This window comes from Triticum dicoccoides, chromosome 2A, assembly GCF_002162155.2.
Source record: "Triticum dicoccoides isolate Atlit2015 ecotype Zavitan chromosome 2A, WEW_v2.0, whole genome shotgun sequence".
NCBI classification, from domain to species: domain Eukaryota; kingdom Viridiplantae; phylum Streptophyta; class Magnoliopsida; order Poales; family Poaceae; genus Triticum; species Triticum dicoccoides.
In genome coordinates, this window is record NC_041382.1 from 108,063,367 (window position 1) to 108,071,937 (window position 8,571).

General features: G+C 41.4%; 1 pseudogene; it reads left to right on the forward strand.

Moving 5' to 3' along the window:
- The first annotated feature begins 7,389 nt into the window (after window positions 1-7,389).
- Window positions 7,390-7,963, forward strand: LOC119359111 (annotated as a pseudogene).
- The last annotated feature ends 608 nt before the right edge of the window (window positions 7,964-8,571 follow it).

Here is an 8,571-nt window from a genome sequence, read left to right on the forward strand (position 1 = left end):
TTTATCATAAAAATACCAAAAATATTGTCTTATCATATCTATCAGATCTCACTCTCGTAAGTGATCATGTAGGGATTGACAACCCCTTATCGCGTTGGTTGCGAGGATTTATTTGTTTGTGTAGGTGCGAGGGACTCGTGCATGGCCTCCTACTGGATTGATACCTTGGTTCTCAAAAACTGAGGAAATACTTACGCTACTTTACTGCATCACCCTTTCCTCTTCAAGGGAAAACCAACGCAAGTGCTCAAGAGGTAGCAAGAAGGATTTCTGGCGCCGTTGCCGGGGAGGTCTACGCAAAAGTCAACATACCAAGTACCCATCACAAATCCTTATCTCCCGCATTACATTATTTGCCATTTGCCTCTCGTTTTCCTCTCCCCCACTTCACCCTTGCCATTTTATTTGCCCTCTCTCTCTCTCTCCATCCTCCCTCTCTTTCTCTATTTTCCTCTTTTTGCTCGTCTCTTGTTCGATTGTGTTGCTTACTTGTCATTATGGCTAGTCCCCTATCTTCTATGTTGTCTCCCGAAAATGAACTTCTTAATTTTAAACAAAGGGAAGGAGAAAATTTAAAAGACGCTTGGTATAGGATTTGCAAAGCTCAAAATAGATCTACTAGGAAGCAATCTACTTCTATTCTTCTTTGCAATTTTTATGTAGGTGTTATTCCTTAGCACGTCCTTGATACCATTACCGGAGGGAAATTCTTGGGTAGCCACACTTTTGATTCCTATAATGCTATGATAGATTTATTTGGCTCACCCCCTCTTTTGGTTAATGGAACTATGTTAACTTTGGAGCATGTAATGCAAAAACTTGAAATTATTGAAAATAAAGTTGCTACCGTTGAGTTAATTGAAAATTTCGACAAAAAGATCCACAACCAAATTACCCAATATGGATCTAAAGTAGGAGTAACTTTGAAAAATATTAAAGAGAAGGAACCTATACTTAATGAAAGAATAAATCATAATTCCACTAGAATCGATAAACTTGAGGGTATCATTACCAACTTGGGAACCACTTTTTCTTCCGTAAAGAATACTCCAAGTCCTCCAACTAAAATTGCCAAGCTTATGTATGTTCCTAAAAATAAGGGTGAATCCTCTAGCAAAGAAACTGCGGATCTCAAATCTATAAGTATTCATCCTAATCTTTTTGCTATCATTAAGGAACCATTTGCTACTAATGATTTTTTCGATCTTGTGCCTAGAAGTTTGGTTATTGATAAAAGGAAAGAAATTCCTAAAGGTGATAGATGTCTCATTAAAGAATTACCAACTAAACATACCTAGATCTATCCTTGTTTTTATGCCTAGCTAGGGGTGTTAAACGATAGCGCTTGTTGGGAGGCAACCCAATTTTATTTTTATTCCTTGATTTTTACTCCTGTTTAGTAATAAATAATTTATCTACCATCTTTTTTGGTTGTGTATTTTGTGTTTAATTAGTGTTTGTGCCAAGTAGAACCGTTGGGAAGACTTGGGGAAAGTCTTTTTAATCTTCCTGTAAAAAAACAGAAACTTTAGCGCTCACGAGAATTGCTGACATTTTTATTTGGAAAGTTCTATTTAGTTAATTCCTTTTGAAGATGATTAATAGATAAATTACTCACGTCCAGAAAATTATTTTAGAATTTTTGGGGTTCCAGATCTTGCGTTATCTACAGATTACTACAGACTGTTCTGTTTTTGACAGATTCTGCTTTTCGTGTGTTGTTTGCTTATTTTGATGAATCTATGGCTAGTAAAATAGTTTATAAGCCATAGAGAAGTTGGAATACAGTAGGTTTAACACCAATATAAATAAATAATGAGTTAATTACAGTACCTTGAAGTGGTGTTTTGTTTTCTTTCGCTAACGGAGCTCACGAGATTTTCTACTTTAAGTTTTGTGTTGTGAAGCTTTCAAGTTTTGGGTGAAAGATTTGATGGATTATGGAACAAGGAGTGGCAAGAGCCTAAGATTGGGGATGCCCATGGCACCCCAAGATAATCTAAGGACACCTAAAAGCCAAAGCTTGGGGATGCCCCGGAAGGTATCCCCTCTTTCGTCTACTTCCATCGGTAACTTTACTTGGAGCTATATTTTTATTTACCACATGATATGTGTTTTGCTTGGAGCGTCTTGTATTATTTGAGTCTTTATTTGTTAGTTTTCCACAATCATCCTTGCTGCACACACCTTTTGAGAGAGACACACATGATTCAGAAATTGTTAGAATACTCTATGTGCTTCACTTTTATCTTTTGAGTTATATAGTTTTTGCTCTAGTGCTTCACTTATATCTTTTAGACCACGTCGGTGGATTTGTTTTATAGAAACTATTGTTCTCTCATGCTTCACTTAGATTATTTTGAGAGTCCTACAAAACAGCATGGTAATTTTCTTTAATTATGTTAGGCATTCAAGATTAATAAAAAAAATTCTTATGAGTGTGTTGAATACTATGAGAAGTTTGATAATTTTGAGATATGGAGATGGTGATATTAGAGTCATGCTAGTTGAGTGGTTGTGAATTTGAGAAATACTTGTGTTAAAGTTTGTTATTCCCGTAGCATGCACGTATGGTGAACCATTATGTGATGAAGTCGGAGTATGATTTATTTATTTATTGTCTTCCTTATGAGTGACGGTCGGGGACGAGCGATGGTCTTTTCCTAACAATCTATCCCCCTAGGAGCATGCGCGTAATACTTTTCTTTGATAACTTATAGATTTTTGCAGTAAGTATATGAGTTCTTTATGACTAAGGTTGAGTCCATGGATCATATGCACTTTTCTTCCTTCCACCATTGCTAGCCTCTCTAATACCGTGCACCTTTCGCCGGTATCATACACCCACCATATACCTTCCTCAAGACAGCCACCATACCTACCTATCATGGCATTTTCATAGCCATTCCGAGATATATTGCCATGCAACTTCCCACCATTCCATTTACCATGACACGCTCCATCATTGTCATATTGCTTTGCATGATCATGTAGTTGACATTGTATTTGTGGCAAAGCCACCCTTCATAATTCTTTCATACATGTCACTCTTGATTCATTGCATATCTCGGTACACCGCCGAAGGCATTCGCATAGAGTCATATTTTTTTCTAAGTATCGAGTTGTAATTGTTGAGTTGTAAGTAATAGAAGTGTGATGATCATCATTTTTAGAGCATTGTCCCAACTGAGGAAAGGATGATGGAGACTATGATTCCCCCACAAGTCGGGATGAGACTCCGGACGAAAAATAAAATAAAATAAAGAGGCCAAAAAAGGGAAAAGGCCCAAATAAAAAAATGAGAGAAAAAGAGAGAAGGGACAATGCTACTATCCTTCTACCACACTTGTGCTTCAAAGTAGCACCATGATCTTCATAATAGAGACTCTCCTATGTTATCACTTTCATATACTAGTGGGAATTTTTCATTATAGAACTTGGCTTGTATATTCCAATGATGGGCTTCCTCAAAATGCCCTAAGTATTCGTGAGCAAGCGAGTTGGATGCACACCCACTTAGTTACTTTTGTTGAGGTTTCATATACTTATAGCTCTAGTGCATCTGTTGCATGGCAATCTCTACTCACTCACATTGATATCTATTGATGGGCATCTCCATGGCCCATTGATACACCTAGTTGATGTGAGACTATCTTCCCCTTTTTTGTCTCCTCCACAACCATCATTCTATTCCACCTAAAGTGCTATGTCCATGGCTCACGCTTATGTATTGCGTGAAGATTGAAAAAGTTTGAGAACACCAAAAGTATGAAACAATTGCTTGGCTTGTCATCGGGGTTGTGCATGATTTAAATACTTTGTGTGGTGAAGATAGAGCATAGCCAGACTAAATGATTTTGTAGGGATAACTCTCTTTGGACATGTTATTTTGAAGAGACATAATTGCTTAGTTAGTATGCCTGAAGTATTATTATTTCTATGTCAATATTGAAATTTTGTCTTGAATCTTTCGGATCTGAATATTCATACCACAATTAAGAAGAATTACATTGAAATTATGCCAAGTAGCATTGCACATCAAAAAAAAATTATCATTTACCTACTCGAGGACGAGCAGGAATTAAGCTTGGGGATGCTTGATACGTCTCCAACGTATCTATATTTTTTTATTGTTCCATGCTATATTACATTCTGTTTTGGACATTATTGGGCTTTATTATACACTTTTATATTATTTTCGGGACTAACCTATTAACCGGAGGCCCAGCCCAGAATTGTTGTTTTTGCCTATTTTAGGGTTTCGCAGAAAAAGAATATCAAACGGAGTCCAAACGGAATGAAACCTTCGGGAACATGATTTTCAGAACGAACATGATCCAGAGGACTTGGACCCTACGTCAAGCAATCAACGAGGAAGGCACGAGGTAGGGGGCGCGCCTACACCCTCCCCAGGCGCGCCCTCCACCCTCATGGGCCCCCTGTTGCTCCACCGACGTACTCCTTCCTCCTATATATACCTATGTAACCCCAAACTACCAGAGAGGAGCCAAAACCCTAATTCCACCGCCGTAACTTTCTGTATCCACGAGATGCCATCTTGGGGCCTTTTCTGGAGCTCCGCCGGAAGGGGCATCGATCACGGAGGGCTTCTACATCAACACCATAGCTTCTCCGATGAAGTGTGAGTAGTTTACGTCAGACCTGCGGGTCCATAGTTATTATCTAGATGGCTTCTTCTCTCTTTTTGGATCTCAATACAAAGTTCTCCCCTCTCTTGTGGAGATCTATTCGATGTAATCTTCTTTTGCGGTGTGTTTGTTGAGACCGATGAATTGTGGGTTTATGATCAAATTTATCTATGAACAATATTTGAATCTTCTCTGAATTCTTTTATGTATGATTGGTTATCTTTGCAAGTCTCTTCGAATTATCAGTTTTGTTTGGCCTACTAGATTGATCTTTCTTGCAATGGGAGAAGTGCTTAGCTTTGGGTTCAATCTTGCGGTGTCCTTTCCCAATGACAGTAGGGGCAGCAAGGCACGTATTGTATTGTTGCCATCGAGGATAACAAGATGGGGTTTATATCATATTGCATGAGTTTATCCCTCTACATCATGTCATCTTGCTTAAAGCGTTACTCTGTTCTCTTGAACTTAATACTCTAGATACATGCTGGATAGCGGTCGATGTGTGGAGTAATAGTAGTAGATGCAGGCAGGAGTCGATCTACTTGTCTCGGATGTGATGCCTATATACATGATCATACCTAGATATTCTCATAACTATCCTCAATTCTGTCAATTGCTCAACAGTAATTTGTTTACCCACAGTGAATACTTATGCTCTTGAGAGAAGCCACTAGTGGAACCTATGGCCCTTGGGTCTATTTTCCATCATATTAATCTTCCAATACTAAGTTATTTTTATTGCCTTTTATTTTACTTTGCATCTTTATCATAAAAATACCAAAAATATTGTCTTATCATATCTATCAGATCTCACTCTCGTAAGTGACCGTGTAGGGATTGACAACCCCTTATCGCGTTGGTTGCGAGGATTTATTTTTTTTTGTGTAGGTGAGAGGGACTCGTGCGCGGCCTCCTACTAGATTGATACCTTGGTTCTCAAAAACTGAGGGAAATACTTACGCTACTTTGCTGCATCACCCTTTCCTCTTCAAGGGAAAACCAACGCAAGTGCTCAAGAGGTAGCAGGGCCTTTAATAGGCCGAAAGGTAGATTGGGCCCTAATTGTGCCAAATAACCCACTGGTCTCAGCAGGCCGAAATGGTGGCCCGTTTACAATGCAGATCGTCCACAGGCCGAAATTCAGACGGGCCGTAAATGCGCCGACCTACTACACGAGCCTTTAACAGGCCGGAAGTTCGGTCGGGCTTGATTAGTGTCATTTTTATATAGGCCGTTAGTAGGCCCGATGTGGCATTGGGACACATATGGCTCATGGATTTCGTCCGACATTAACATGCCGAAAGTCACAACAGGCTGAAAGTGGCCCAAATCTGTAGTGGGCCTCTAACAGGCCAAATGTCAGACATGGCCGAATATGACCCATATCCTTCACGGTCATCTATGGGCCGAAAGTTTCAATGGCCTATAAATGGGCACAAATGAAGCAAGACCTTTAACACGCCGGAAACACACCGGGTCGTAATTCGGCCCAAATTCTTAGCGGACTGTTAACGGGCCAGAAGTGACCATGGGCCGCGATGATGACAAGTTTAGTACGGGCCGTTGATGGGCCGATTTGACACTAGTCGTACGGTCCTTAACTGAGAATGTTTAGCCTTTAGCTGGGCCGGCCCATTATGGTCTGCAAAATCTTGTGGGCCGTTAGCTGGGCCGACCCATTATGGGCCGCTAAATCTTGTGGGCCATTTGTTGGGCCGGCCCATTATGGCCCGCTAAATTTTGTGGGCCATTTGTTGGGCCGGCCCATTATGGCCTGCTAAATTTTGTGGGCCTTTAGTTGATCGGGCCATTTAATCTTTATGGGCCACTTTTGGGCCGGTCCACGTGTCAATGTATTATAGGCGCATCTCGCCCATTGGATGAGTGACACTTGTCCCAACGGTGAGCAAACATGTGTTTCCTCCAGCCAATGAGTATTTTACACGTGGAAAATCCCCATTGGTCTGGGCTGTTAACGGGTTATCGGATCCAAAACCGGATCCGATAGCTTAACGGTGTTCCGTTACGGTGGATGTCACGTGTCGGTCACCCTTGACGAAAGCACTTCCATGACGCGGCATTTATCGTCATGGAAGTGAACACTTCCATGATGATAATTTTGGTAATGTCATGGAACACTTCTACGACAGCACAGGTATGACTATCTTGATTCTATCATAAAATCGTCATGGATGTACATGCATGACAGAAAACGTGACCTACTATGACAAACACGTATCATCATGGAAGTGTCTTTTTTTGTAGTGACTGCTAACGGGGGTCCACCTACTAGCCCGTGCACACACTTAGCAGTAGTGCTGCCCCTCGGCCCAGCGCTACTGCTACTTCACTACCTGTAGCGCTGGTATATGTACAACACTACCACTAACTAGCAGTAGCGTTGGGCAGTTGTAACGCGCCACTGCTAAAATCCTATCTATAATATTTCTCCTAGTAGGCTGGCCATAGAGGTGCTATCTTAGCTAGTATCATGCACTTGGGAATAGCAAACACACTGATGTGATAGAGAACTAAAGAAGAGAGAGAGGGTTACAATAACATAGGTAGATACCGTATCATATTAAATGATATGCTACTTTGTGTCATGCATGGTAATAAATAAGATCATCTATGATACTACTCTATGATACTGTGCACTATGAACGTAGTATCATATACTAGTATCATATGCATGATATATACTAGTATATGATACTTCCCACTATGGGTAGCCATAGAGATGTAAGGCCTCACGGCATCTTCCAAGTTGTCGCTGACCATAGTGGTCATGGTGGTGTTTCTTCTCGGCTTGGCGGGCGCCGCCCACAGTAGGAGGAAGCTCGTCTCCAGCGGCGGCGATGAGCCGTGCAAGAAGATGATGCTCTACTACCATGACATCCTCTACGACGGCGGCAACAACACAGTGAACACCACGTCGGCAGTGGCCACAAAACTGACGGTGCTGAGCGATAGCACCTACTTCGGCACGCTGGTGGTGTTTGACGACCCCATGACCAAAAGGAAGGCGCTGCCCGTTGGGATGGAGCAACCGGCGGCACGCGTAGGGGTCTACTTCTACGACAAGAAAGGGTCCTTGAACTCGTGGTTCACCTTCTCACTCATGTTCCAACTCCACGGCGTACAAGGGCACCCTCAACCTCATGGGCGAGAAAACACGGGACATCTCCATCATGGGCAGCACCAACGACTTCTTCGTGGCGCGCGGCATCGCCACGCTCTGCACCGATGCCATGGAGGGCTTGTACTACTTCCGCCTGCAAATGGACATCAAACTCTACGAGTGCTATGTCTGATGTCGGCAAGAAGGTGGGATATCTGCGAGCGTGTGCCAATAAGGAGTGATATGCTGCTGCGGTGTTTGTTTTGATGTTTGGTGTGGTGTGAGAGTTGCATGCACAGGCCTATGTGTGTCATTCCCCAAGTTTGACTTTATTGTGTGTTAATTTTTTTGGACTAGCCATAATGGAGAGTAACATACACTAGTAACATACACATATCTCTAGACTATATTGCTACCTTCATAGTGGGTATTAACATAAGTGTGGTGTCATGCAAAGCTTCATTTATTAGGTTATAGACGACTCATATTGCATTGGGACATGTGATGCTACGGTAACTAGCTAAGTTACTCAAACTACCTCTCTCCTCATTAACTCATTGCCATATAAGCAAATATGTTGAGTTGGACTCAATGTTACTGTTGAAGTTACTCCCACTGTGGCTAGTCTTAAGACTAGCCACAATGGGGAGTAACTTAGACTAGTAACATGCATATGTTACTAGTCTATGTTACTACCTTTATAGTGGGAAGTAACATATGTGTGGTGTCATGCAATACATCATTTATTAGGTTATAGACTCATTTGTCTTGGTATATGTGATGTTGCTCATACTACTAGTA